General features: G+C 41.3%; 2 long non-coding RNA genes across 2 annotated transcripts; both read left to right on the top strand.

The window, feature by feature from the left end:
- The first annotated feature begins 1,403 nt into the window (after positions 1-1,403).
- LOC135180021 (uncharacterized) lies at positions 1,404-2,807 on the top strand. Its single transcript, XR_010304249.1, has 3 exons — positions 1,404-1,438; positions 1,978-2,073; positions 2,327-2,807. It is a non-coding gene; the product is annotated as an uncharacterized LOC135180021 (long non-coding RNA).
- A 6,101-nt stretch (positions 2,808-8,908) lies between these two features.
- LOC135180022 (uncharacterized) lies at positions 8,909-22,937 on the top strand. Its single transcript, XR_010304250.1, has 3 exons — positions 8,909-8,986; positions 9,567-9,689; positions 22,791-22,937. It is a non-coding gene; the product is annotated as an uncharacterized LOC135180022 (long non-coding RNA).
- The last annotated feature ends 4,149 nt before the right edge of the window (positions 22,938-27,086 follow it).

Below are 27,086 nucleotides of genomic sequence, written 5' to 3'. Positions count from 1 at the left end.
CTCTATTGATTAGTGAATTATCTCAGATTGCCTCAGTAGATGTATTCTATATAGGTTGGGCTCCTAGATCTTAGAGGTCTTTTCCAATCTGTTTAATTCTGTGATTCCACACAGAATCATGGAATCATAGAATGCTATAGTTTGGAAGGGATTTTCAGAGATCGAGTCCAACCTCCCTGCCAAAAGCAGGATCACCCAGGACAGATTGCACAGAAAATTTTCCAGATGGGTTTTTAAAGCCTCCAGAGAAGGAGACTCCACAATCCCTCTGGGCAGCCTGTTCCAGTGCTCTGTCACTCTCACTGTAAAGAATTTTCTCCTCATGTCAAAGTGAAACCTTCTATGTTCCAGTTTGTAGCCATTGCTGTGCACCACTGAAAGGAGATTTGCCCCATACACTTGAACCTACCCCTCAGATATTTATAGACATTGATTGGATCCCCTCTCAGCCTTCTCTTCTCCAGACCAAACAACCCCAGGGCTCTCAGTCTTTCTTCACAGGGAAGATGCTCAAGATCCCAAATCATATAGAGGCTGGACTATATGACCATTATAGGCTGGAGTTGATGATCTCAGAGGTTTTTCCCAGCTTTGGTGATTCTGTGATCCCTGTGGCTCTCTGTTGGACTCTCTCCAGCAGGTCCCTGTCTCTCTCGGATTATGTAGCTCAAACCCGGGCACCATGTTGAAGGTGTCATCTCAGCAGGGCAAAGTACAGGGGGAGAAGAACCTTCCTAGATCTGCTGGACACACTTTTTTTCCTGATGCACCTCAGGATGCCATCGGTCCTCTTGGCCACAAGGGCACATTGCTGTGCCATAAAGAACTTGCTGAAAGACCTCACACACTGTATATATATATTAATAATTTGTATATATTCATAATTGATTTTTCATTTTTATTTCTTATTTTTCTTCTTTATTTCCTCATATTTTCCTCTTAAAGAGGTGTGACTTGCTCTTCTTCAGCCAGCATAGTGAGCTAATGAAGATGTCTGCTTACTGCTGCAGGGGTTGCTCATTAAAAGGCCAGTTGCAATGCAACACTATAGTCCAGTTTTCATTTTTATGATTTTAAAAAATATTTCTTCTCCCCCATATCCCTCCTTTCCTCTTCATCCCCTCTTTTCCCCCATCTTCCTCCTTTTCTTTCCATCTCTTTCCTCTCCATCTTCCTCTTTCCCCCATCTTCCTCTCTTCATCTCCATGTCCTCCTTTTCCTCTCCATCTCCCTCCTTTCAGCACCACCTCCCCTTTTGCACCATATCTGACCCTTTTTTCCCCAAACCCAGAGCACCTGGGTTCTGTTTGAGTCTCCTCCCACCCCAGGTGTGACCACTTTGCCCTCCCTGCTTACTCCCCTTTTTAAAGGACCCAGGAAAGGCAGAAGTCCCAAGTGTGCCCGAACGGGCAGAGGGATCCTCCTCCCGTCATTGCTGGTGAGTACCCATGGTGCGCACTGGGTGAATGGTGGAGGTGACAAAGGCCGGGGGGCCTGGTGGCCCCCCGGTTACACAAGATGTAGGCTGTATGATCATTCTAATGTCACCTGTGGGTGCTGGCTAGACCATAGAATCACCAAGGCTGGAAGAGATCTCCAAGATAATCAAATCCAGACTATTAGCTAATGCCATGATATTGGCTAAACCATGCCACCAAGTACCACATCCAATCTATTATTAAAGACTTCCAAGGATGGTGGTTTCATCATTTCTCCGAGAAGTCCATTCCAGTGCCTAATCACCCTTTCTATGGTAAAGTGCTTCCTAATATCCAACCTAAACCTTCCCTGGAGCAGCTTCAGACTATGCCTTCTTGCCCTGTCAGTAGTTGCCCAGGAGAAGAGCTAGACCCCTTCTAGACTGAAACTTCCCCTCAGGTAGTTGTAGAGACTGATATGGTCCCTTCTAAGTCTCCTCTTCTTCAGGTTGAACAACCCCAGCTCCCTCAGCCTCATCTCATAAGACTTTCCTTCCAGCCTCTTCAACAGTTTTGTTGTGCTCCTCTGGACTCACTCCAGCACCTCAATATTCTTCTTGAAGTGAGTGGCCTGGAACTGCATGGAGTGCTCGAGGTGAGGCCTTGCCAGTGCTGAGTACAGGAGCAGAATTACATCCCTAGTGCTGTTGGCCACAATATTCCTGCTAGAGGCCAATATGCCGTTGGCCTTCTGTGCCATTTGGGCATACTGCTGGCTCATGTTCATAGAATCAGCCAGCTGATTTCAGCCAGCTCTCAGCAGAATTCAGTAGAGACCTGAGTATTTAGGCTACTTATGTTGTTGTTGTTTTGGTTTTGGATTTTTTTCTTCATAATCTCTACTACAGGTTTGCTTGGATGAGAACTAATCCACTTCTAAGTGTATTACATAAAATGAATATACACCTGTGGAAACAGTCATGAGAATTCTAGATGCATAATGGAAAAGAAAACCTTAATAAAGAGGAAGAGTTATTCTCTGACACATCAAATATTACTTATCTATGAGTAACAGGCAGTCCTCAGGAGGCCAGCCAGATAATCATGGAATCATAGACTTCTTTCAGTTGGAAAAGACCTCTAAGAACATTGAGCCTAACTGTCAACCTAACACCACCATGGACATAAAACTATGTTCTGAAGTGCCATGTCTACACATTTTGAACATGCCCAGAGATGATTATCACACTCCTTTCTGGGCAGCGTATTTCAATGCCTGACTACTCTGTCAGTAATGTTTCCTAATGTTTCCAATCTAAGCTTCCACTGGTGCAATTTGAGGCTATTTCCTCTCAATATATCACTTGATAATAAAGAGACTAACACTTACCTCACTACAACCTCCTTTCAGGTAGTTGTAGAGAGCAACAGTGTCTCCTCTCAGCCTTATCTTCTCCAGACTGAAGAACCCCAGCTCTCTCCACTGCTACTCATATGATGTGCACTGCAAATACCTCAACAGCTTTATAGCCCTTCTCTGGACACACTCCATCAACTAGGTGTACTTCTTGTAGTGAGGGGCCCAAAATCGAACACAGTGTTCAAGATGTGGTCTCACCAATGGCAAGTGTTTTCCTCAACCCTGTCAGGGTCAGGGATGAATACTGAAAGGAGAAGGCAAACACGTGTAATTAACACATCTCGCAGGCTGGTGTCACTGGTGGAATTGTAGGGTTTTCAACCACAGGCTGCTTTACAAGACATCAAGCCTGCTGGAAATGGATGGGAAACACCTATCTCCAAGGGGGAAAAGGATCCTGAGGCAAGAGCTGGAAGGGCTCATTGAAAGGTCCTTAAACTAGACTCAAAGGGAATTGAGGATGAAACAGGGTTCAACAGAGAGAAGCCTGAGCATGGGATGCCAGTTCCTGCAGGACAATGTGGTAGTAAGGTCAATTGTCTCAGTGGAGATGGGGGATGAAGATTCATGCAACAATAAAGACACAAGAGTTGTTAGGCTGGTAACTATTGCAGCACCTGAGAATTGTCTGCAGCAAACTGAGACTTCTCCCTCCAAGAGGATGGCAGAACCCTTAGACCATATTAAGTGCACCTATACCAACACATGCAGCACAGGCAACGAGCAGCAGGAACTGAAGGCCATTGTGCAGTGAGAAAACTATGATATAGCTGCCACTACAGAAACATGGTAGGATGACTCACATGATTAGAGTGTTGCAATTCATGGCTACCAACTGTCAAGGGAGGGGCAGGGAAGGCGAGGTGGTGGAGTGGCCAAAGGAAAGGCCAACAGGGCAGATACTGTAGTGGGAGTGTGTTGAAGAACACCCAATCAGAATGGTGAGGCTGATGAAACAGTCTATAAGCTGTTGGGAGAGATTTCATTATTATTACCTTTTGCAATCATGTGGGACTTCAACTTCACAAACGTGTCCTGGGAATATAATGCAGCAGAAAGGGGATAGTCCCAGAGGTTCTTTGAGTGTGTGGAAGATAAATTCCTGATGCAGCTGTTCAGGGACGCAACTAGAGAAGTTGTCCTGCTAGACCTGCTGCTTGTTAACAGTGAAAGACTTGGTGTAACAGTTGAAGGCTGTTTTGGGCTTATGATCATAGAGTTGTGACTCATCATCAGCTGGATTTAACTCAGTTTGCCACCACTCCTTGGACTTGGACATCCAGCCACATTTTTACCCAGAGAAGCATTTCCCCACCCAGGTCATGAGCAGCCAGTGTTTCCAGGAGGGTGCTGTGTCAAAGGCTTTGCTAAAATCATAGAATCAACCAGGTTGGAAGAGATCGCCAAGATCATCCAGTCCAACCTAGCACCCAGCCCTAGCCAGTTATCTGGACCATGACACTAAATGCCTCATCCAGTCTTTTCTTGATCACCTCCAGGGACAGTGATTCCACCACCTCCCTGGGCAGCATCCACTAAATGAGATCAGTTGATGAAGCATGTCCTGCCATTCATGAATCCATGCTGACTGGGTCTGATCTCCTGGTTTCCCTGCACATACTACATGATGACAACCAATGTTATCTACTCCATAATTGTCCCTGGCACCAAGGTCAGGCTGACAGGTCTGTAGCTCTCCAGGTCCTCCTTTTGGCCTTTCTTGTAGATGGGCATCATGTTTGCTAATCTTCAGCCAGTTGGGAGCATCTTGTTTAGCCAGGACTGATGCTAAGTGATGGAAAGTGACTTGGTGAGCACTACTGCCAGTTCTCTCAATATTCTCAAGTGTATGCCATCTCGCTCCATAGAATTCTCTGTGTGTACTGAATTTGGATCCTAACTAATGATCCAATTAACCTGTTTTTTCTCATTGTCTGCAAGGATAAATGCCAAAACACAGTGATGTCTGAATGCTCTTTGTGAAGTCATCCATATAAAGTATCACATGATTTGACACAAGAAATTATTTCCAGACTAGAAGTGCAACATAATCCAGACATAGATCAACAACAACAAAAAACTACTTCCAAATCTTCAGAGAAGCTTGAGAAATTAGGAGAGATACAACTTGTTTTCTCTATGTGGGTAGTAATAGGAGCAAGAAATCAAGTGAAAGAGTTGATTTATAGGACTTCCTCACCCTGAGTAGTCTTGAAGAGGTTCTTGCACCTTGGGAAGATACACTTGACAGCAGCCCCCAGGTAGATGGTGCCTGGCAGTGTTGTTCAAACGATACCATCGTTGGTAATGACTCATGACATGAAAAGCAGAGTCTGCGTTATGCATATAGAACATGTGACTGGAACAGCTGTAAAATGTTCATAATTTCCAATATAAAATCAATCTTACTATATGCCACCTTCCTCAGAGAGTTTTTTTGATTTCTGCTGCCACCAAAGCTGATGTTTTACTAGAAATGTGTCAGCAATTTTGCTCTTTTATTTCCCATTCCCATTTCCAATCTTTCCTAACCGCAACCTATTTATAGCTGGTTTCCAGGAAGTGAGGGTGTTGGAGGTGACTTAAATTTCTCTCTTAATACTGTGAAAAAAGAAACCTTTATTTTCTGCCAACAGATATGACTCTAGTTGGTTGACTGCCTGACCAAATGTATTACAATCTGGATTCTTTACAGTATCTTGTGTATTTCTTGGTTTTCTTCTCCTTTGGCTCCTCTCTGCAAAGTTTGTAAAAAAAAGAAACCAGGAGGAGGAGTGTGGTTTTTAAAAACCAGTTCTGAATACCATTTTACCTGTTCATATGCTTCTTGATTTTACTGTACATAAGATAATGTGTATTTATCTAAAATTCTCTGCATATTTGCTTCTCTTAGAGTGGACTAACCAGGAATACAAAGATTGCTATTTTCAGACCTTCAAACTGAAGACAAATGTCTGGAAGAGGCAGCATGTGCCGTTTCTGTGCCTTGGTGTGGAGACCAGCCACTGAGATGCTTTGTAATAACGCAAGGATAGTCCTCTACATCACCTACAGTAACTCAGCAAGTATCAAAAGCAGCAAATCTGCAATGGTTCTAACATGCTGTTTCCAGAAATTACTTATATTGGAAGGCAGAGACCAGATGGAATCTAATGGCAGAACTGGCTACTGCAGAGCAGGGAAGCACTGAATTCCCAGCTCTGTGCTGGGTGAACTCAATTACCAATAATCTGTTTGTGCCAGACACAGCTAACACAGGATTAAGCTATAGGGAGTTATGAGCTGAGGGAAGGGAATCTCTGCACTGACATCGTATGTGTCTTAATGAGCAACTGTGACGACTTGAAGTTAAGCCTGTCTGATGGGCAGGTAAGTATCAAAGCCAACATTATCCTAACACAGTGTTCATTATTTTCTGAGGGGCAGTTGCTTGCTTTCAACTTAGTAAGGTGTCTGCTTGGATCTGAACTTCAGTGAGGAGATGAATTTCTCCTAGGTAATCACGGGGAAGATATTATAGATACAGTAGTAATATGTGTATGCTTCAGTGGGTTAAGTACTGCTGAATTTCTGTTTAAACATTAGCTAGGCTGTTTCTCCATTTTTCAGCCCAAATGACAGAATGGACTCTAGGAACTGAATGGAAGGAGCACTTCCATTCAGTGAGAGAGAGATTAGGTTGAATATGATTGTAGAAATGAGCCTAAATAGTAGGATTCTCAAGTAGCACATATTGAAAATGCTGTCGATGCCACTGAAACTAAGAGTTGAAATGTCAGCAAGGAAAATGAGCAAAAAAAGAGGTAAGATGGGAGACAGCCTGAAACAACATCTATAAAACGCATTTCAAACCCATTAGTTGGTAAATTCACTATTTATTGGGAATGTGAGAGTATGGAAGTTACTAATAAAATTTCTCAGTTATTTGTTTTTTAAAATTTTTGGTGTTTTGTTTCCTTGGATTTTTTGGGGGGAAGGAGGAGGTTACTGAATTGAGCTACCATCACAAAATCATTAGCACCTTACTTAATCTAAGTAAACCATATTCCTTTCCTATTCACACCACAGAAAGCAGCAGTTGTCCAAATCAGATAACCACAAGATAGAGATTAAGGATCTTAAGACTGTTGTTGGTATGTCAGTGCTGTGGGTTTTGGGTTTTTTTTGCTGAACAAGTACCCTAGGATACAGAACCTGTTCTAGATGTCACAGTTTTTCTCGTGTTCATATTAATTGGACTACAATCCACACTTGAAATACTTGTTGGCTAATCTCATCCAATATAAGCACTTTTCAGGAGGTAAGACTTAGACAAACTTTGTCATTATCCAGAGGATCTATGCAGAAATATTCTGCACATTGGAAAAAGATAGAAACTGATGAGGGCATACAACCCACAGAAGGGATTATAAACTAGAAGAAAAGGTTGACAGCAGAAGGCAAGCCATAACACAGGAGAGGGAAAGGAATCCTATCTAATTCTTTGCAGTCCTGAACCAGTCCTAAGCAAGCTCCTGGTAGAGTGGAATCATTCTAAAGGAAGCTTTGTATACATCTCCCTGGGTTCCCTCATTTCCCTCTCTGAGAACTCTTTAGGAGAGGACCTCTGCTTTCATTTTGTGTTTGTACAGACTCACAAATTGTGTTTCTGAGCCTGAATGAGGACTCCTAGAGGATACTGCAAAACTGAATGAAAGCTATAACTGATGATTATGATGATAAGAAGAAATAATGATCTAAAATAAAACCCTTAAAAAACAGATCTCTTTTTTTTCCTTCTGTTTTTTTTAGACCTGACTTCTTGGAATTCCATCACCCCTAGAGGAAAACAGTAGAGAGGAAGATCACAGTAGACTGTATTATATGAGCACCTTCCCACCTTTGTCGTTCTAGAAACTTCCAAGTGAAAACAAGCAAGCAAGCAAACAAAAGCTGTGCTCAAAATAACAAAGCTGAAACATATACACATTATTTCTACATTTTAAGTAATCAAGTTTATAAACCAGCTCTCAAGGAGCCTTAAGTGTGCTTTACCAATTAGAAACTAGTGAACATGCGGAGAGGGCTCTCTAATTAAACTTGGAATAGCTAAACCTACCTAAACACCGCAACTTGATGCCCATGACCTCACTTGTGGACTATGTAGAAAGTTTACAGTCTAGAAACTGCAAAATAGGTAGTTTTATAAATGAAAGGCACTGTGAAACCTGATCTCTGTGACCATTAGAAGTAATATATGTTTAGAAACAATGAAGCTATAATCAGGTGACACTGTCTGAGGGATTAGGGTCTCCAGATTTTGAGAGTATAAATCCAGACAGAATCAGCCCTAGGTTGTTTCAAGGACTGAGACAAAATCCATATTTCAAGTAAAAGCTATTGTTTGTTTTCTGTGTGTCAGTCTTTTGATCTTCTTGTTAGTAGATAAATCCTTTGGCCAGTAACATTGGCCCATGCATCACAGAAACACATTAACAGTAAATAGTACATTCCAGCTCTTCAGTCTGGGCACTAGTGAGGACTGAGATATATAGTACATAGAGGCAGACACAAAAAAATTAAAGAGAGATGGCCAATCCTTCTTATGACTGACGTTCTATAGCTCCTGTTTCATTTCTCTACTTGACCTGTGATCTCTCTGTTAAAATTTCTATCTCTAGACCAAAGAAAAACATAACTCATAAATTGTATGAAAGTCAGTATCTTAACTGTAGTTACCTAAAAGCCCACTTACATGTCTCAAGTCAGTTAAAATAGATGTTTAATTTCTAGTTAATTGACCAGAGTCCTTGAGCAATAGTTGACCTGTTTAAATGTCTCACTGGATTCATATATGTTATGTATTTATATCATGGAAATTGGTCAATGACAGCTTCTCATAACGATTGACTTTTATTGGTTTTCAACAAATATTGCCATTGTCATTTTGATTTTTGTCCACCACGGTGCCTTGGATATCCTAATTACTCATAGACTTCAAAACCTGTCATGCAGTTTCACTTCTTTTTTCTTGGTAATGTTGATATCTGTTTTCATGTCCTTTCTCTACTTCCTTCTGAATGCCAGAAAGCCAGTCAGACTTCACAACGTGCTGTGAAAATTGGCAGCAAAAGAAGAGATTTCAGATCAAAGACTAACACACTGAAGGGTAAATATAATCCTGAGTAATGCACAAGTTAGTTCCAGCATGTCTGCTGATATGGTCACTGTGGTGGAACTGCCCTTCCAAATGGTAAGATTTCAAAAGGGTTGTGTTTGATTTTTTCAAATACATTTCTGAGTTTTAATTACTGCACATATTCTTGGCAGCTACTAACATTATCATTAGGGCATGAATATTTTTCTTTCATGCTGTAATCTGGCATAACTCTGAGCTATGAGCAACACATTTCACTCACTCTCCAGTTTTTGTTCTAATCATGGAGACTGGAGCAGGGCAGACTATGAAAATGTTAACTATTTTTTTCCCTCCTTTCCTGTGCAAGTTTCAGAAATCCTTCTACTTTTTCTTATTTTCAATCCTTTTTTTTTTTTTTTTTTTTTTCCCTCTTGCTGTGGAGTAATTCCTTGAGTGAAGTGGTGTAAAGGCACAGTTCCATGAGCAGCACATTTTTATGTGTCTGGTTTCCTGAGGCATGCTCTCTTTAAAATCTGCTTAGTAGCCCATACTGCTGGTTTTCCATGTATCAGTGACAATAATATGTACTTTCTCTTCTATTTGTTTACAGAGCAACGAGAATGATTGCAGGTCTTGAGCATCTCTTATATGAAGACTGAGAGAACTGGGATAGTTTAATCTTGAGAAGAGAAGGCTGAGAGAGGAGCTATCAACATCTGTAATTATCTGAAGAGTGAGTTTCAAGATGAAAGTTGTGGATTCCTTTACAGGGTGCCCAGTGGTAGGACAAGGAACAATGGTTACAGGCTAGAACACACAAAGAATCATAGAATCAACCAGGTTGGAAGAAACCTCCAAGATCATCCAGTCCAACCTAGCACCCAGCCCTGTCCAGTCAACTAGACCATGGCACTGAGTGCCTCATCCAGTCTTCTTGAACACCTCCAAGGACAGCAACTCCATCACCTCCCCAAGCAGCTCATTCCAATGGCAAATCATTCTCTCTGTGAAGAACTTCCTCCTAACATCCAGCCTGAGACTGTGTCCCCTTGTTCTGTTGCTGGTTGCCTGGCAGAAGAGACCAACCCCCACCTGGCTACAGCCTCCCTTCAGGTAGCTGTAGACAGCAATGAGGAGATTCCTTCTCTGGGGGCATTCGCAACCTGCCTGTATGCATTCCTATGCAGCCTGCCTGAGGTGACCCTATTTTGTCAGAAGGGTTGGACTTGATGATCTCTGGAGGTCCCTTCCAGTCCTTAATCTACTATGATCCTGTGATATTCTCAAAAATCCTCTATAACCTAATGTATCTGAGACATCACTAGATTTGAAAGGAACTAGTTGATGCAATCAATTACTAGGACAAAGTTAACAGAATTATTGTTTACATTTCTTTCCTTTGAAGAGAACATTAGCAAATATGAATGTATGCTGCTTTAAAGTTTAGATGGCTCTCAGTTTTCTTGTATTAAAGGTAAGAATAACCACAATGTACATATCAATACTTTCACACATAAACCAGAACTTTTGCATTTTACCTTCCTTTAGCAGACTTGAAATTGTGCAGCCCAATTCTAGTCCAGATTTTACCCCATCACCTGGACTCTCTAGGATTTACCACCAAAGGATCTGTCTTAGTATCCTGGTTTCATCTAGGAGATAGTTTTCTTTCTAGCAGCTGGTATATCACTGGGTTTTGTGCATTTACAATGAGAGTAATATTGATAATATATGGCTGCTTTTAGTTATTGCTTAGTAAGTCAAGAATTTTCATCTTCTCATGCTTTGCCAATGAGAAGATTAGACAGGACTGGTTCCTGGCTGAGGTTAAACCATGATGATCAGCAAGAAGCAGGGGTTCACAGCTCAGATACTGTTCCCACTTCGGGTTAACAGCCAACTAGTCTGTCTTGTTGCTAAGAAATGGATTGTTCTTGTTATTCTTTGAAAACACAGTGGGTAGCCTTAGATTTGAGTCACTGTATTGCTTTTAGCATGGTTTTCTAAGAAAATAGAGACCACAATGCCTGTCTCTTCCCTGACAATAGCTTGCATAGTCCTTCTCCAGAGTGGTAGTGATACAGAGATCCAGCTCTCCATCTGTATCTTGGTGGTTTCCAATAGTGAACCACTATGAACATAAACTCCCATGCTTGCACGTTTCCCTCCACAATGCTCTGATTGCTTCAGTTTTTTTTGTGTAACTCAGCACGACCTTCCAGATGGCTTGCTCACAAAGGAAATTGCCTCTGGATCTTCAGATAGCTTCTGAGACTTTTAAATGTCAACCTTCTTTCAGTTCTGCATAGTTCTGGGCCTCTCCAGTTCACTTGTAGTACATGCAAAAGACACTGCTAGGTGTGCACTTCTTCCTCATTCCTCCTCACCCCAAATATAGCAAACTGTAATGTTTTACAGGCTCCAGATTACATAAGCAAACTGACCATGACTTTGGTTTACTGTCAGTCAGTATGGTTTCTTTTTTAAAGAGTTACCTAGACTCTCAAAAAACCCAAACAACAGTACCATGAAAATTTGCACTGAACTCTAGCTATCTGCATTAGCAATCAAGAGCTGAGAAATCTTTGCTTACCTCTAAACTGTTCTCTTTGGAAAGAATGAAAGCATTTTCTTCTACCAAACTTCAAGCAATGCTTTGATTTCTGCCAGAATGTCTGCCTGCCATTCCTTAGGACATATCTGCTTTTAAAGACTCTTACTCATTTACTTCCCCTTTGAAAAGTCCCACTCTGCTTTAGGTTTTGTAGATGTTCTTTGATGATTGGAAAGGGATGTCTGTAGTTTCTTTTAAGTAGTCTTCTGGGCCACAGGGAATGCTAAATTTGTATACTCCCTTCTATTTGGAAAGGATATCTTTTACAGTTACGGTGCAGTTTTGGGATCAGTCTCATAATGTAGACTTTGAGAGTTTGGATATTTTTCTTCTTTCTAATGTAATTATTTATAGTAGTTTATTTGTGGTGATGTCAATCACAACCTTATTGTTTATTTTTAAAAGCCTTTTTTTTTTTCTCCCTGGACATTCTGTTTACAAATGTTCACATAAGATGAATGTGCAACTGGGAGTAAGATGTTCAGAGATAATAACTAAAAGAAGAAAAAAGCAAGAGAGAATCCTCTTGAGCTTCCTCAAATTTTAACGTTTCCAGGGTTTAGTTAAGAAGTATTCCCAAGCTTTTGCAATAGATTTCATTGATCTTTCAGAAAATTCACATTTGATATTTTTAGGCACATATTCTTTCTGGGAGATATGCATCATTAAATTATTGGAGGACGAGAAGGGTTGAAAGCATAATTAATACTTAAAGTTCTGCAGCTCAGGAGTGCTATCTGAATTATCTCCATTTCAGGCAATAACAACAATTTCTCTCTAACAACAAATCTAGCAAGTCAAATTTGAAGTGGACATCACTCTTAGTAATAATAATGCCTGGCAGTCATAAATAAGGCTGGAAGTCACAGCAGCCAGAGAAGTTCTTTAGAAGCTATTATATGACTAGGGGTTGGACTTAATGGTCTCTGGAGGTCACTTCCAATCTCTAATGCCCTGTGATTCTGTGATTATTAAACCACTGTTCTACCTAAAGAAATTCACCCTTACAAAATAAATACTTAATGAAGGGAAACAAATACCAATTCCCAAACTAAAAATACATCTCAGAGATTACAAATTGCATGATCAGATATTGTTTGAAATTGGTTGCTGCTTTGTCACCATTTTCCTTGGTCTCCAAGGACCTAAACAGACATTGTAGACAGGCTGGAGACATTAGACAGTGTGGAGAGTTGGGCAGGGAGAAATTGAATGAAGTTCAGCAGGGGTAAGTGTAGAGTTGTGCACCTGGGAAAGAGCAACTCCAGGTATTAGTACAGGTTGGGAACTGACCTGCTGGAGAGCAGTGAAGGGGGAGAAGAACTTGGGAGTAGTGGATGGAAGGATGGACATGAGCCAGCAGTGTGCTCTTGTGTCTAGGAAGGCCAATGCCATTCTGGGGTGTATTAGAAGGGCTGTGGTTAGTAGGTCAAGGGATGTTCTCCTTCCCCTCTGCTGTGCCCTGATTGGGCCTCATCTGGAGTACTATGTCCAGTTCTGGGCCCCCCAGCTCAAGAAGGATAGGGACCTGCTTGAGAGAGTCCAGCACATGATTAAGGAATTTGAATGTCTTCCTTATGAGGAGAGACTGAGGGAGCTGGGGCTTTTTAGCTTGGAAAGGAGAAGATTAAGGGGTGACATCACTCATGTTTATAAATATGTAAGTGGTGAGTTCCAGGAGGATGGAGCCAGGCTCTTCTTGGTGATGCTCAGTGACAGGACAAGGGGCAATGGGTGGAAGTTGAGGCATAGGAGGTTCCATGTGAACCTGAGGCAGAAATTTTTCACTGTGAGGGTGACAGAGCCCTGGAACAGGCTACCCAGGGAGATTGTGGAGCTCTGGAGATATTGAAGAACTGTCTGAATGTGTTCCAGTATGATCTGCTCTAGATGATCCCACTCTGGCAGGGGGGCTGGATCAGATGATCTTTCAAGGTCCCTTCCAACCCCAACATTTTATGATTCTATGATTATAGCAAGAACTAGCTTTACCCACATGCTTCAAAATCTCCTGTGTTCCCGTTTCAACTGTTGATCTCCCATCTGTTTGGCCTCTTGTTTCAAAAACATGCCTGCAGCACTCTCTGGAAGACACAACTTATATAGTGTGAGGCTTCCTTTGCTTTAGGGGGGATCCATTTGAAGCACAAACTTTTATCTTAAGGAACCATAAATGCTTACAGTAGATATTCTTTTCTCTTTCCTCTCATGCAGGAAGAGACAAGGCCTGAAACATCCCTAGAATAACATCTAGGCTCTGGACTATTCAATTTAGGAAGCCCTCTTTTCCAGAATAAATGAAAACAGCTGAGAGCAGTAAATGTCATTGTTCCTTGTACCTGCAATGTGCATCATGAGATGTGCTCCCTTGCCAATACACATACTACTCTGAATATATGTATGGGTCATGAGAAGAGACTGAAAGAGTTGGGGCTGTTCAATCTGGAGAGGAGAAGGCTCTGAGGTGACCTAATTGTGACCTTTTAGTATCTTAAGGTGCCTACAAGAAAGCTGGGGAGAGATTTTTTTAGGCTGTCAGGTAGTAATTGGACTAGGGGGAATGGAACAAAGCTAGAAATAGGTAGATTCATACTGGATGTTAGGAAGAATTTCTTCACCACGAAGGTGGTGAGACTCTGGAATGGGTTGCCCAGAGAGGGGGTTGAGGCCCCATGCCTGGAGGCGTTTAAGGCCAGGCTGGATGAGACTCTAGACAGCCTGATCTAGTGTGAGGTGTCCCTGCCCATGGCAGGGAGGCTGGAACGAGATGATCCTGGTGGTCCTGTCCAACCCTGACTGATTCTATGATTCTACATACACAAATACTATATGCATACAAAATTAATTTACAATATTAATATCAAATAAAGAAAAAATAATTATTCCTGTCCAGCTTTAAAATGTCTGTGTTTCATCTGTACAGCACTGTACCTTTAAACAAAACAAATAGGGAAATTAAGATTTGGGATAGGAGGACAGAGTTGGAGTTAAAAAGGAACACACAAAAATAATTATGTCTGCATAAGCTTGGCACATAGATTTGCTTTTTCTGATCTAAAGAAACTCCACACACTAAAATGTGATCCATCAAAGATGCACAGAAATAAATTACACCTGTGGCTGTGAATATCCATATTCACAATCATCTGCTAACAAGAGTGCTTCTCATTTGTCTGGAACATTTGTTTATTCCAGTCAGGAGGAGTGTAGTTTATCTTGCATGTTTGGAAACAAACAGTACATGAGCAAGTTTGACTCAGAATCAACATGAGCTTGTCCTGCCTGAGCTCCAAGCCTAGAAGCTGGGTAGCATTTTGCTGCAGCGTCAGCTTTGAAACAGAGTGTTCCTTTATGAGCTGCAAATGTTAATCTTGACTTCAGACTTGTCTGAAGGTGAGGCAGGCTGACCTTCTCTCCCTTTGTAAAAAACTTAGGAAATACTCTGAAGTGGACCAGTCTAGACATGATGCACTTTGGATTTGTCTCACTGAATCTAACATGAGACCTTTTTTTCAATTTGATATGCCAAATAAAGTGCATCATGTGATAGCATCAGATTTGCCATATATCTTTGATGGGTGCCTAAGATTACATTTGTTCTTCTAATGTCAGCATGACAGTTGTTGGCAGGCATGCTGGGCTAATCCATCAAATGTGTCCTCCAGTTATGCCATAACCATCTAGCAAACTTCTAGAAGTTTTTTTAGTCATTAAGAAACCAGTGTATGACCTTGAGTTTAGCTAGACAATTATTTCTTTTCTACTGTGTAAAGTCTTCCAGATTATCTCAGCTATCTAGCCCTCTTCTCTATCACCTTTGCTTTCTCATTTTGCACCCCTAGAGTGTTTTATTACTAAACTAATTCATTGCCTTTATCAATCAAAAAATTAAGTATAATCAGACCAGCAACTGCTGCTTAAAGAGTTTCATTGGTGACCATCTGGGAGGAAGTTCTTTGCAGAGAGAGTGATTTGCCATTGGAATGGGCTGCCCAGGGAGGTGGTGGAGTTGCCATCCCTGGAGGTGTTCAAGAAAAGCCTGGATGAGGCACTTAGTGCCATGGTCTGGTTGATTGGACAGGGCTGGGTGCTAGGTTGGACTGGATGATCTTGGAGATCTCTTCCAACCTGGTGGATTCTATGATCTTCCAGAGTAATAGCAAAATTTTTGGTTTTCCACCATGTCAATGCTGTATCAAAAGCTGCCCCCCCCCCCCAAAGTAGCATCTCTAACCTTTTCTTGTAACCAAAGAAAAGCATTTTTTCCATGACTTGGAAATGTTTATGTATCAACACTTCTGTGTCTTCATAACACTGTCCCAGATTTAGTAAGTATGTTTACATCCCAGTTCTGGGGGGCAAGGTTGTGGTGATGGTGCTGTTGGTTAACGTTTGAATACCTTTACAATACCTGTAAAAAAATCAAATAAATTATTTCACCCTATCTCAGAGTGCAAGGAGAAGATCCCATACTAAAGAGAGCTCTAAAAATGACATCACTCTGCTTTTAGATTTGAAGTACCTCAGAAATTTGAATCACAATGGTCAATTTCTTACTTGCACAGTCACAAATGAGACAAGATAAAAAAAGGCTTTTTGGAAAGAGAAAGAAGTCACTATTTTCCTGTATTCTGTATTAAAATATGACATGTCATAACCTGACTCTTTGTAAAAAGCCACAAATCATTATTATTGCTCTCACAGTAATCAATCCCAAGAAAGTAGCACTGAAAACGTGAGAGACTTAGTTATAGCAGGAACAAGAGCTAATAAAGTTTCCCCTCGCAGTTCTGTTATTGTACTTTGCCTTTAATCATGTCTCCTATTATTCCTCTTCCTGACTTCTCACAAGTTCAGGGAGACAAATCACCACAGATCCATTTTTGAAGCACCCTAGTAGATTTTTCTTGTTCTTTAATGAAAATTTGGAGTTTAATATTTAAAGAAAAAATAATATATTAGTCTATATTGCCAGTAAGCCTTACTATAAAGTTAATTTGTGTCTCTGTTGAATCTGTTACTCAGAATCCACATGGTTGATCTATGAACCTGATATTTTACCAGTTCAGGAGAGAAACATGCCAACTCATGTCCTCCATCCACTGACCTATATCACACAGTAACACATTTTTTTTTCTGATGGAGTCCTCCATCTTATGAAAGCTCCTAGTTTTCCTGTGTCTTCATAAATGTAAGATCATTTCTCTTACTACTCAATCCTCTCTTTGACTTACTTCATTGACCACTCCCATAAGCAGATCGTTTTGAGTGCCTTGATGCAGTAGCTTCAGTCAGTATGGTTCATGAAGTGCAGGTCCTACTCAACAATCCTGATCTCCTTCTACAATGAGGTTACCAGATTAGTGGTTGAGGGAAAGGCTGTGAATGTTGTTTGCCTTGACATAATCCAGCTTTTGACACAGTTTTCCACAACATCCTCACAGAGAAACTAACTGCTTATGGATTGGATGGGTGGATGCTTCACTAGGTTAAGATCTAGCTGGATGTCAGGGCCCAAAGAGTGGTCATGAAGGGTGGTTAAATCCAGTTGGCAGCCAATCACTGGATGTGTTCCCCAGGGCTCAGTATTGGGACCAGTTGTCTTTAATATCTATACCAATGATCTGGATGAGGGAATTGAATGCACCCTCAGTAAGTTTGCAGATGACACTAAACTGGGTGGTAGTGTTGATCTGTATGAAGGTAGAAAGGTTCTGCAAAGAGATCTAGACAGGCTGGATTGATGGGCCAGGGTCAGCTGAATGAGGTTTTAAAAAGCCAGATGCCAGGCCATGCACTTGCATCACAGTAACCCCATACAATGCTACAGGCTTGAAGCAGAGTGGCCGCAAAGTTTCTAGGCAGAAAAAGACCTGAGGATGTTGGTTAACACGAGTCTGAACATGAGACAAAAAAGCATCCAGGTAGCAAAGAAGGTCAGCAGTGTCTTAGTCTGTATCAGGAACAGTGTGGCCAGCAGGACTGGTGAAGTGATCACACCCCTATACTTGGCACTTGTGAGGTAGCACTTCAAATAATCTGGGTTCCTGATTTGGTTGGGAATTAATTGGCTGAGGCAGGAATTATAGAAATAGAAAAGGCTAAGCTACAAGATAGCTTTACCTCAGTTATAAATCAGGCTGAACAGAGAACCTAGGGAACAGCAGCCTTTACTCACAGAGGTGAGGTGGGAATTTAGCAGTGATCCCTGATGAATTCCTCTGTGGCAGCCTCTGAACCTGCAAGCTATGTCCACCTTGCGCATCCACCTGGCAAAGTCAAGGTGTCTATGGATACACCTTCCGCGAGGCAAAAGATCATGGAGCAGCACTGCTTTAACAGCACAGGGAAAAGCCAAACTGCTGGTGTGCTGCCCAGCTTGGGGTAGTGAGCAGGAAGTCAGGCTGTGGTGTGGTCTGAGGGAACCCAGAGCTGGGTGTCGCTGGCAGCTCTCTCTCAAATGGACCTAAGGACTTGCTGAGCTTGCAGACTTGTGGGGGAGCAGCATGAACTGTGCAAGAGCAGGACTGCACAGAAGGGTGCAAAGCTAGGAGCTGTCCAAAAGCAAGGACTCTGTGCTTTTTCCCTCACTCTGTGTATATTTTCCTAGGTGATGTGTTCACTTGCCATACATACTGGGCACGAAAGATCCAGCCAATCACCAGCCGGTTCCAGTGGGAGCTTTCCCACAAGTCAGTATACATGTGGAAAGGCTCCTTTTGCTGTTCCCCCTTCAAGCCTGCAAGGGCAGGGTGGAGGGGAAGCAGTTTTCATGCCTCCTTCTTCCTCCACCCAAACCTCTGGAGAAGGAGTTTGGGGGAAGAAGGAATTTGGAGTGCCCCTCAACAGCCACTCACTGCAAGAAAGACATTGATGTGCTGGAGTGTGTCCAGAGAAGGGCAACAAAGCTACTGAAGGGTCTAGAGAATGAGTCTCATGAGGAACAGTTGTGGGAACTGGGATTATTTAGTCCAGAGAAGAGACTGAGAGCTCATTGCTCTCTGCAACTACCTGAAAGGAGGTTGTACTGAGCTGAGTGTCATACTTTTCTTCTTAGTATCAGGTGATAGATGAGAGGAAATGGCCTCAAATTGCACCAGGGAAGATTTAGATTGGACTTAAGGAAAAAAAATTCTTGCTGAAAGAGAAGTCAAGCATTGGAATAGGCTACCCAGAGAGGTGGTGAACTCAGTGTCCCTGGAGGTGCTAAAGAAACTAATGGACATGGGATTTTGGGACATGGTTTTAATGGCCATGGTGGCTGGACTTGGCTATCTTAGAGCTTTTTTCCAAATGAAACAATTCTGTGGTTCTATAACTTGATCATCTTTCACAGTTCTGCAGCCTTAATTATACATCTTTCTGCCCACTAAGTCAAGAAAGCAGAATGCTGTGGAAGCTATAGTTTTTTAATTACAGGTTTAGCTTCATTGTTATGTATGAAAAGGACAGCCTGTGTGTTGCTGAGTGCAGAATGAAATTGCTGGTCATCCATTGCTTACTTTATGAGTAAATATAATTTAAAATATGGCCTTTAAGAAATTAAACACCTGCTGTACTTTTTATTTTATGTCAGCTTCACGGGACAGATTCTTCAGCACCAGTTTTTATTAAGTCACATCAAAATCATACAGGATTTTTTTAAGCAGATCTTTTCTTTTTTCCTCTCCTCTCCATGCCCCTCTCTTTTTCAGGTTGGACAGTTTTTTGGAAATGGTATTTGGGAAAGCCTTTTTGTGAGATTATCACCCAAGTTTCCCTTGCAGAGGATCCTTCATTTCATTGCAAATGCAGGACATCACTTACAACACAGAACAAAACCTGACTGCCAGTCTTAAATGTTTGGCTTCAAAAACTTCTTGAGTAGTTGAGCTGGCTAATGCAGAGAGGATATGTGAGGCCCTAAGGTCTCCTTCAAGAAGTGCAAAGCGAAGGAGAGAGTAAAAAAAACAGTAAAAACAGTAATGCAAACTGTGTCTCTTGGGTCAGGCAGGGAAGGCATGGAAGAGGAAGTGAAAAGAAACATAAAATGTGGTGAAACAAGTGTGAACTGCACAGAAAGAGCTGGGCCAGCAGAAGGGTCACACTACTGTGTGTTCAACGGGCTCAGCCCTGGCTGTGCCTGATATGATGCCTTTCTGTAGGAAGTTAGAGATTTCAAACTCATGTTTTAACTTAAGACCCAAGTTAACTCTGTGTCCTTCTGCCTGAGTGACTATGTGTGGAAGTACTGTGTTACCATCTCTTTTCAGGGATCAGATAGAAGCTCAAATCACTGCTGCCCAGAGCAGCGAGGCAGAGACCTCACCCAGTTGTCCCATCCCACTGTACTCAGAGCTAGTAAGCAGGCTGGGGCTAAAGACAGTGACTGAGGCCTTCCACAGAATGGAGGCCACTGGGCATAGCCATAGGGATGGAGTAGCTCTGAGTCTGACATAAGCATCACACTGGCAAGCCCTGGGGCCTCTCTGGGTACTACTCCCACCAAGGACACAGACTTTCCAAAGGTCTTCCTCCTCTCCCTAAGATTTTCTTCACCACTAGGCCACAGCCCATGGAGCTCCAGCCTCCAAGTTCCCCCAGACTCCAATCCCAGTACAACTTCCCAGCTCCTGAGAGCAGTGCACACTTTCTGTTATCACATGTCCCATTTTGATCACCGTGCGCTTCACCTGGCCTAATCACTTCTACAGATGGGTGAGAGCTGTACCATAGCAGCTAATCAATAGTTAGCTGTGTGAGGAAAAGGCAAATAATCAAGCCAAATTTTGGGGAAAAAAAAGGCTCTAAAGGTATTTACTGCTACACAATATTGACAGAGACCCACCAGGAAGCTATATCTGCCAATCAAACTAATTGGATTTAGCAGTAAATGATGGATTGGAGATGTATGAAAATAACCATCGGTGGGACTGAAAAATGAGATGCCAACCAAATTTATAATAGTAGTCTTATCTAGTATATCACTCTCCTGTCTGCCTAACCTGTGACAGAGAGCACAGATTGTAAATTTTGGGCTCTGCTGACAAGATAGAAACGTCAGCCGTGTATGGTCTGCAGGTCCTGCTTTGAATAAATGTAACTTCTGACAGATTTTTGGGTAGGAGCTGCAAAAACTGTGTATTCCTGAATTAGGCCTGTAAGAAAAGACTGGACAAGGCACTTAGTGCCATGGTCTAGTTGATTGGATAGGGCTGGGTGCTAGGTTGGACTGGATGATCCTGGAGGTCTCTTCCAACCTGGTTGATTCTATGTTATAGAAAATGTAACTCATTAATTACATTAATATGCTCCATCAATCAAATAACTTGTTTAATAATAGCTCAGAGTTTTTGGGGCTTCAGTTGTGCTGGTGCTTCAACATGCACTACCTGAGGGGTGGTTGTAGCCAGGAGGAGGTTGCTCTCTTCTCTCAGGTGGCCAGAGAGGACACAGTCTCAGGCTGCACCAGGGGAAATTTAGGCTTGAGGTGAGGAGAAAGTTCTTCACTGAGAGAGTCATTGGCTACTGGAATGGGCTGCCCGGGGAGGTGGTGGAGTCGCCGTCCCTGGAGCTGTTCAAGGCAGGATTGGACGTGGCACTTGGTGCCATGGTCTAGCCTTGAGCTCTGTGGTAAAGGGTTGGACTTGATGATCTGTGAGGTCTCTTCCAACCCTGATGATACTGTGATACTGTGATGCTGCTGCATATTTTAATGCATTCAGGGCAAAGGAATGTCTTAATATCGTCATGAAGCTAATTTCATTTAAAGAAATTAAATTAATTATACATTTTAATGCAGCAACCATTACACATTGTTTTCTGCTGAGTTTCTTTTACATGTTCATTAGAGCAGCCCTAATTTTTGGACATTAGGAAAAAGTTTTTAATGGAGAGAGTAGTCAGGCACTAGAATGAGCTGCCCAGAGAGGCAGTGGAGTCACCAACCTTGGATGTATTTAAAGATCGTTCAGATGTGGTGCATAGGATTATGGTTTAAGGTGAATATTGTTGAGTAAGGTTATAGGTTGGACTTGGTGATCCTGAGGGTCTTTTCCTACCTAAATGTTTCTGAGATTCTGTAATTCTTACACTTTTTTCATTTTCATTAGAAAATAAGTGAAATGAGAAATATGATTTTGTCTTTAAAAGAAAAAATGGAGTTCAACAATTTTTGAGGATTTGGTCTAAAACAACCTTCTCAGTTCATTCTCTTTGCACAAGACAGTGGCCTTGATTCCTTAGTAACAACTTTGGGCCAGTATATTCATCACAACTCATGTTGCCAAAGCAGGATCACATAAAGCAGGCCACACAGGAACACATCCAGGTTGGCTTTGAAAATCTTCAAAGAAGGAGACTCCACAACCTCTCTGGGCAGCCTGTTCCTTTGCTCTGTCACACTCACAGTAAAGAAACTTCTCCTCATGTTGAGGTGGAGCTTCCTGTGCTAAGACATTCAAACAGATGCTGTTATTTACAGAAAAATAAGAACCATCTATACTTTCATGTGGCCAACATCAGTACTGTATGGATGCTGTTTAATAGATATATAGTACATGTATATGTACATGCTATGTATATTACACATAGCATCTATACTATAGCATACAAGCTACAGTATGCATATAGCATGTACTGTACATAAAGTATATAATGTATATATAGTACATGTATTGCCCATATGCAGTATATATGCACTTGTGTGTCATTTAGCAAATACATGTTAATTTGTATATACACACCTTATATGTACTTGTCATGGGTTGAGATGAATCTGCTAATGAATACATTCAACATCATGCTGCTGTCATGCCAGCTTCACAATCAAAGTGCTGGTTGGGGCTCAAAGGTCAGATTGTAACATGAGAAAATTCCTGTTCCAGCTGCTGCTTCCAGTTTCCAGTTTTTGGGGTGCTGGGTTTTCCACTGGGCTGGCTGCTGCATGCTGGGGTGGGGGACAACATAGCTTCTGCTACTGTTACTGCTATTTGCTACATTGGTCTGCAAATAGACTTAGGTAGTCGTATATTGTATAGCTTTCAGCAAACTCTTTATCTAAACTCTTTTTTCGGTTGTTGTTTGTTTGGTGGTTGGGTTTTTTAGTTACTTTCCCTCCCATCTTTGCAGGGGTACCAGAACTTGTAAGAGCAGGCTGTGTTAACCCAGCACAGTACTGTTTGCACTTACACAGGTTCTACTTGAATAACCATTTGTATTTCCTTCTTTTCATGTGACTAGGAAGAGCCAATAGCAACCAATTGGAGTCAAAGCAAACCAACAGCCAAAACATCAGCAGTAAACCCATATCTACTGTCAGAAGCTACCACTCAATACATTTGGAATTTTGCAAGTGCAAAGCAGCAGTGCTGTAGATGATGACATTGTGAAGGTGGCTGTGTATTTAGTGAAATGTACTGATTATAAGGAACACATAGCATTTGAATGTTGCAATTCATTTTGTAGTTATTCACCATATAATTGACAGCAAATTAAATGCTAGGAGAAAAATGTTTAGGATGTTGCTCTTGAATTTAGTTCTTTATGATGCTGTATCAAATCTAATGGTACTCTGATGGCACCAGAACAGTGAGCTGTGATTGCTCGTGTCAGACTGGCAGTTCTCTTAATGGATATGAAAGCAGAAATGACAGTAATGAATGCTTCAAGAACATAATTCTACCCTATAGGCTAGATTGTCACCAGAGTTACTGCCAGGTCAGCTGTGTAAGGTGTTGGCAGAGTCCAACATCTGAAGCAGCCATAAAAGGATCAGGTATTCTTGCACTTGTCTCTGCTCTTCTGCTTCTCCACATGCTCTGGAAGAATTTAAGAACATGTTCTACTTGTCTTGGAATGAGTTCATCTAAATTTTTCTTGTCATGCATCAGACAATTTTTCCTCTACTTGAATGGTCAGATTTTGGAGCCGCAATGAGATCAGAGACTGTAAGCCGTTGGCAAATGTGCTTTATATTTAGTGAGACAGATGGTCTCAGTTACCATATCTTATTTCCTATGCCCTATATCCTCCACTTAGCATGCCAGACACTTCATATATTTATAATGAAAAAATTGGGTAGATGTTAAACTTATTTTTTTCCCTGATAGTCAACTATAAATGATTTTTGTAGGTAGAAAGCCAATATGAAACAAAGGCATTTTCCCAAACAGGAAGTGGAAAATAGATCTGTGAAGCAATCTGATATACTACTGTTACTAAAGAAAGCTTAAACTTCAGTTAAAACAAATTTTTTTTCTTATTTTGCAAACACCTGGCTGTAGCAGGATTGGACCTTGGCAAGAAAACGAACTCTTTCAACTTCTGTAGCAATTGGGAAAAGCTCTAATAGATTACAGAACAATATCTTCACTAATGGCTTCAGAAAAGGTATTTCCAAGCTTCATTTGCATGTGTCTGTGCTTTACACAGCACTGTTTTTGCCAAAGTGTTTTGACTGAGTCTAGCCCACAAAGAATTAGCACTGCATTTATTACCATTAGATAGCAAGCCTTTGATATAAAAGCTCAAAATAATGGTATCAGTGCCTGGATATGACACTGCTCTACTCCAGCGCTAATTGAAGCCAATTGTGATTTGCAAGTGTCTATGTTCTGTCATGGTTCTTCCAGTTCTAAACCATTTAGCATTGCCTCATTGAAAAAAGCAAAGCACTTTGTATATACATTTAAATATAGAGTTATAACTATGGAATTACAATTTTCAAATAACAACAAGAAACATAACAGTACCTTCAGGAGGTGAACTAGTTATGGAAGGAAATGTTATGCAGAAGTCATTAAAGACCTGTTTCAAACAAATTCAGGCATCAACTTGCTCAGGAAACATTTGTGATTTTGTTTTTAGCCTTATTTATTTTATTAGCTGAAAACTGATGTAATTTCTTGGCTACTACAATTTCTTTCAATTGAATACAATGAATGTAAAATAGCATAAAACCCAGAGGATTTTTTGAGGTAGTTTTTAATGACTTCTCACTTCTTGCATATTTGTTTTAAGTCACAATGATGCACCTTATTTCATCATGGGGAATCATAGAATCAAACAGATTGGAAGAGACATCCAAGATCATCCAGGCCAACCTAGCACCCAGCCCTATCCGATCAACCAGACCATGGCACTAAGTGCCTCATCCAGGCTTTGCTTCAACACCTCCAGGGATGGTGACTCCACCACCTCCCTGGGCAGCCCATTCCAATGCCAATCACTCTCTCTGGGAAGAACTTCCTCCTAACATCCTGCCTAGACCTCCCCCAGCACAACTTGAGACTGTGTCCCCTTGTTCTATTGCTGGTTGTCTGGGAAAAGAGACCAACTGCCACCTGGCTACAGCCTCCCTTCAGGTAGTTGTAGACAGCAATGAGGTCACCCCTGAGCCTTCTCTTCTGCAGGCTAAACAACCCCAGCTCCCTCAGCCTTTCCTCACAGGGTTTGTGTTCCAGGCCCCTCACCAGCTTTGTCACCCTTCTCTGGACATGTTCCAGCACCTCAACATCTCTCTGGAATTGAGGAGCCCAGAACTGGACACAGTACTCAAGGTGTGGCCTGACCAGTGCTGAGTACAGGGGAAGAACAACCTCTTTTGTCCTGCTGGCCACACTGTTCCTGATGCAGGCCAGGATGCCACTGGTTCTCTTGGCCACCTGGGCACACTGCTGGCTCATTTTCAGGAATAGGACGTAAGATATTTTTACTTGTTAATTTTACAGCAAAACAAAAACATAGCAGTGGCATGAAAGGGATCTCTTACTGAATAAATACTTCAGAATTCCTTAATGACAGAAGCTCACCAAATGTTCATGAAAAAGAATTTGCAAGTCTCTACCATTAATAAGGATAGCTACTTTTTTTTTTTTTTTACTCCCTTCTATTGCTTTTCTTATTTATATCATTAGGAGCTGAATGCTGCTGGATTTCCCAGTGTGCCAGATGGTTGGAAAAATGAAGATACCTCTCCTGAAATGTACATAAAAATGAATGTACAAAATTATCAAAATAAAAAAAAAGAAACAATGACCTTGATGAGCTTGGGAAAAGGAGAGAGGTGGTCAAAAGGAACAATAAGCAATGCAAAGGGAACTGTAAGAAGGCTCCTACTGTTTTAATTATAGCAATTCAGGATTTTTTTCTCTTTTCATTTGTGGTGTTATGAAGTTTGCTGTTACTTGCAGAGTCATAAAAGAGAGCATGAGATGCATCTATGGCCTTATTCCTGTGATAAAGTCCTCCAGATAAAAAAGGAACGAAACAGTTATTTTGTGTCTTTTACTTCCATTTGTTACTAAACTATGGCTCTGACCTTCATCAAATTTATTGCAATCTATATTTCATAGAAACTGTCTTCATTTTGAACTAATTGCATAGACTAATTTGGAAGGATACAAATAACCTAACCAGAGCTCTGCCCTATAATAGTTTAGTAGTAGTCAATATTTAATGGCTTTTGCTTTTCAGAAGTTTTCTTCAGAGGATGAAGATGAGAGCTCAGGGAAACAAATAAAATATATAGAAAATCCTGGCTTCAAGCCACACAGTCAGAAAAAATCCACCAACTCTAATTACCAGCAGTCATTATTGCTCAGCAATTGAGTACTCTTCATGAGATGATCAAAATAATAACTACAGGATAAATCTGAACTCATACTTCTTGTTACTACAATTATTCCAAGAGCACAGAGGGTATGGCCAATTGTATACAACTTAAAGATAATATTATGAGTCTAGGAAGCATACTCTGTACACCAGGGGAAATTTAGGCTTGAGGTGAGGATAAAGTTCTTCACTGAGAGAGTCATTGGCTACTGGAATGGGCTGCCCGGGGAGGTGGTGGAGTTGCCGTCCCTGGAGCTGTTCAAGACAGGATTGGACGTGGCACTGGTGCCATGGTCTAGCCTTGAGCTCTGTGGTAAAGGGTTGGACTTGATGATCTATGAGGTCTCTTCCAATCTTGGTGATACTGTGATACTGTGAAGCCAAGTGACTATTTTCAATTCTTTGCATTTTATGGTGATCAAACACAGTACAATAAAGATTGATTGAACTGGGAGAACCAAGACTCCTGACAGGCATTTGCTTTTGACATCTAAAATCTCAGTCTAAAGTAGATCTCAGTTTAACCAATTTTTTTTTCTTAAAAAAAAAATTCCCTTCTGCCTTTCATGTGACCATTAGAGGAGATCCTCAAAGCGCTCCAGATATATATGATTAAGGTAGTTTGTGAAGAGTTCTATTGTTTCAACTTTGCTCAATTTTGGATAAAATGAGAATACTAAAGCTTCCAGCCAGCCAAGGTTTGATGGAATACCAACACTGAATTTTTCACAGTTGCAAACATTCATTTGAAATACAGCATTTTTGTTCCCCCTTGTAGAAAGTTCTTGGCAACAGCTGAAGACATTGAGAAAATCATCAACGTGCATTATTAAAGCCTCAGATCCATTTGTAAGCTCCATAATTCAGGATTCCACTTGTATCTTTCACCCCCACACACACACTCCATACACAACACACTGTCTG

This window comes from Pogoniulus pusillus, chromosome 12 (genome assembly GCF_015220805.1).
Source record: "Pogoniulus pusillus isolate bPogPus1 chromosome 12, bPogPus1.pri, whole genome shotgun sequence".
Classification (NCBI taxonomy): domain Eukaryota; kingdom Metazoa; phylum Chordata; class Aves; order Piciformes; family Lybiidae; genus Pogoniulus; species Pogoniulus pusillus.
Note: the sequence above shows the minus strand (reverse complement) of the source record. Positions and strands in the feature narration are given on the sequence as shown.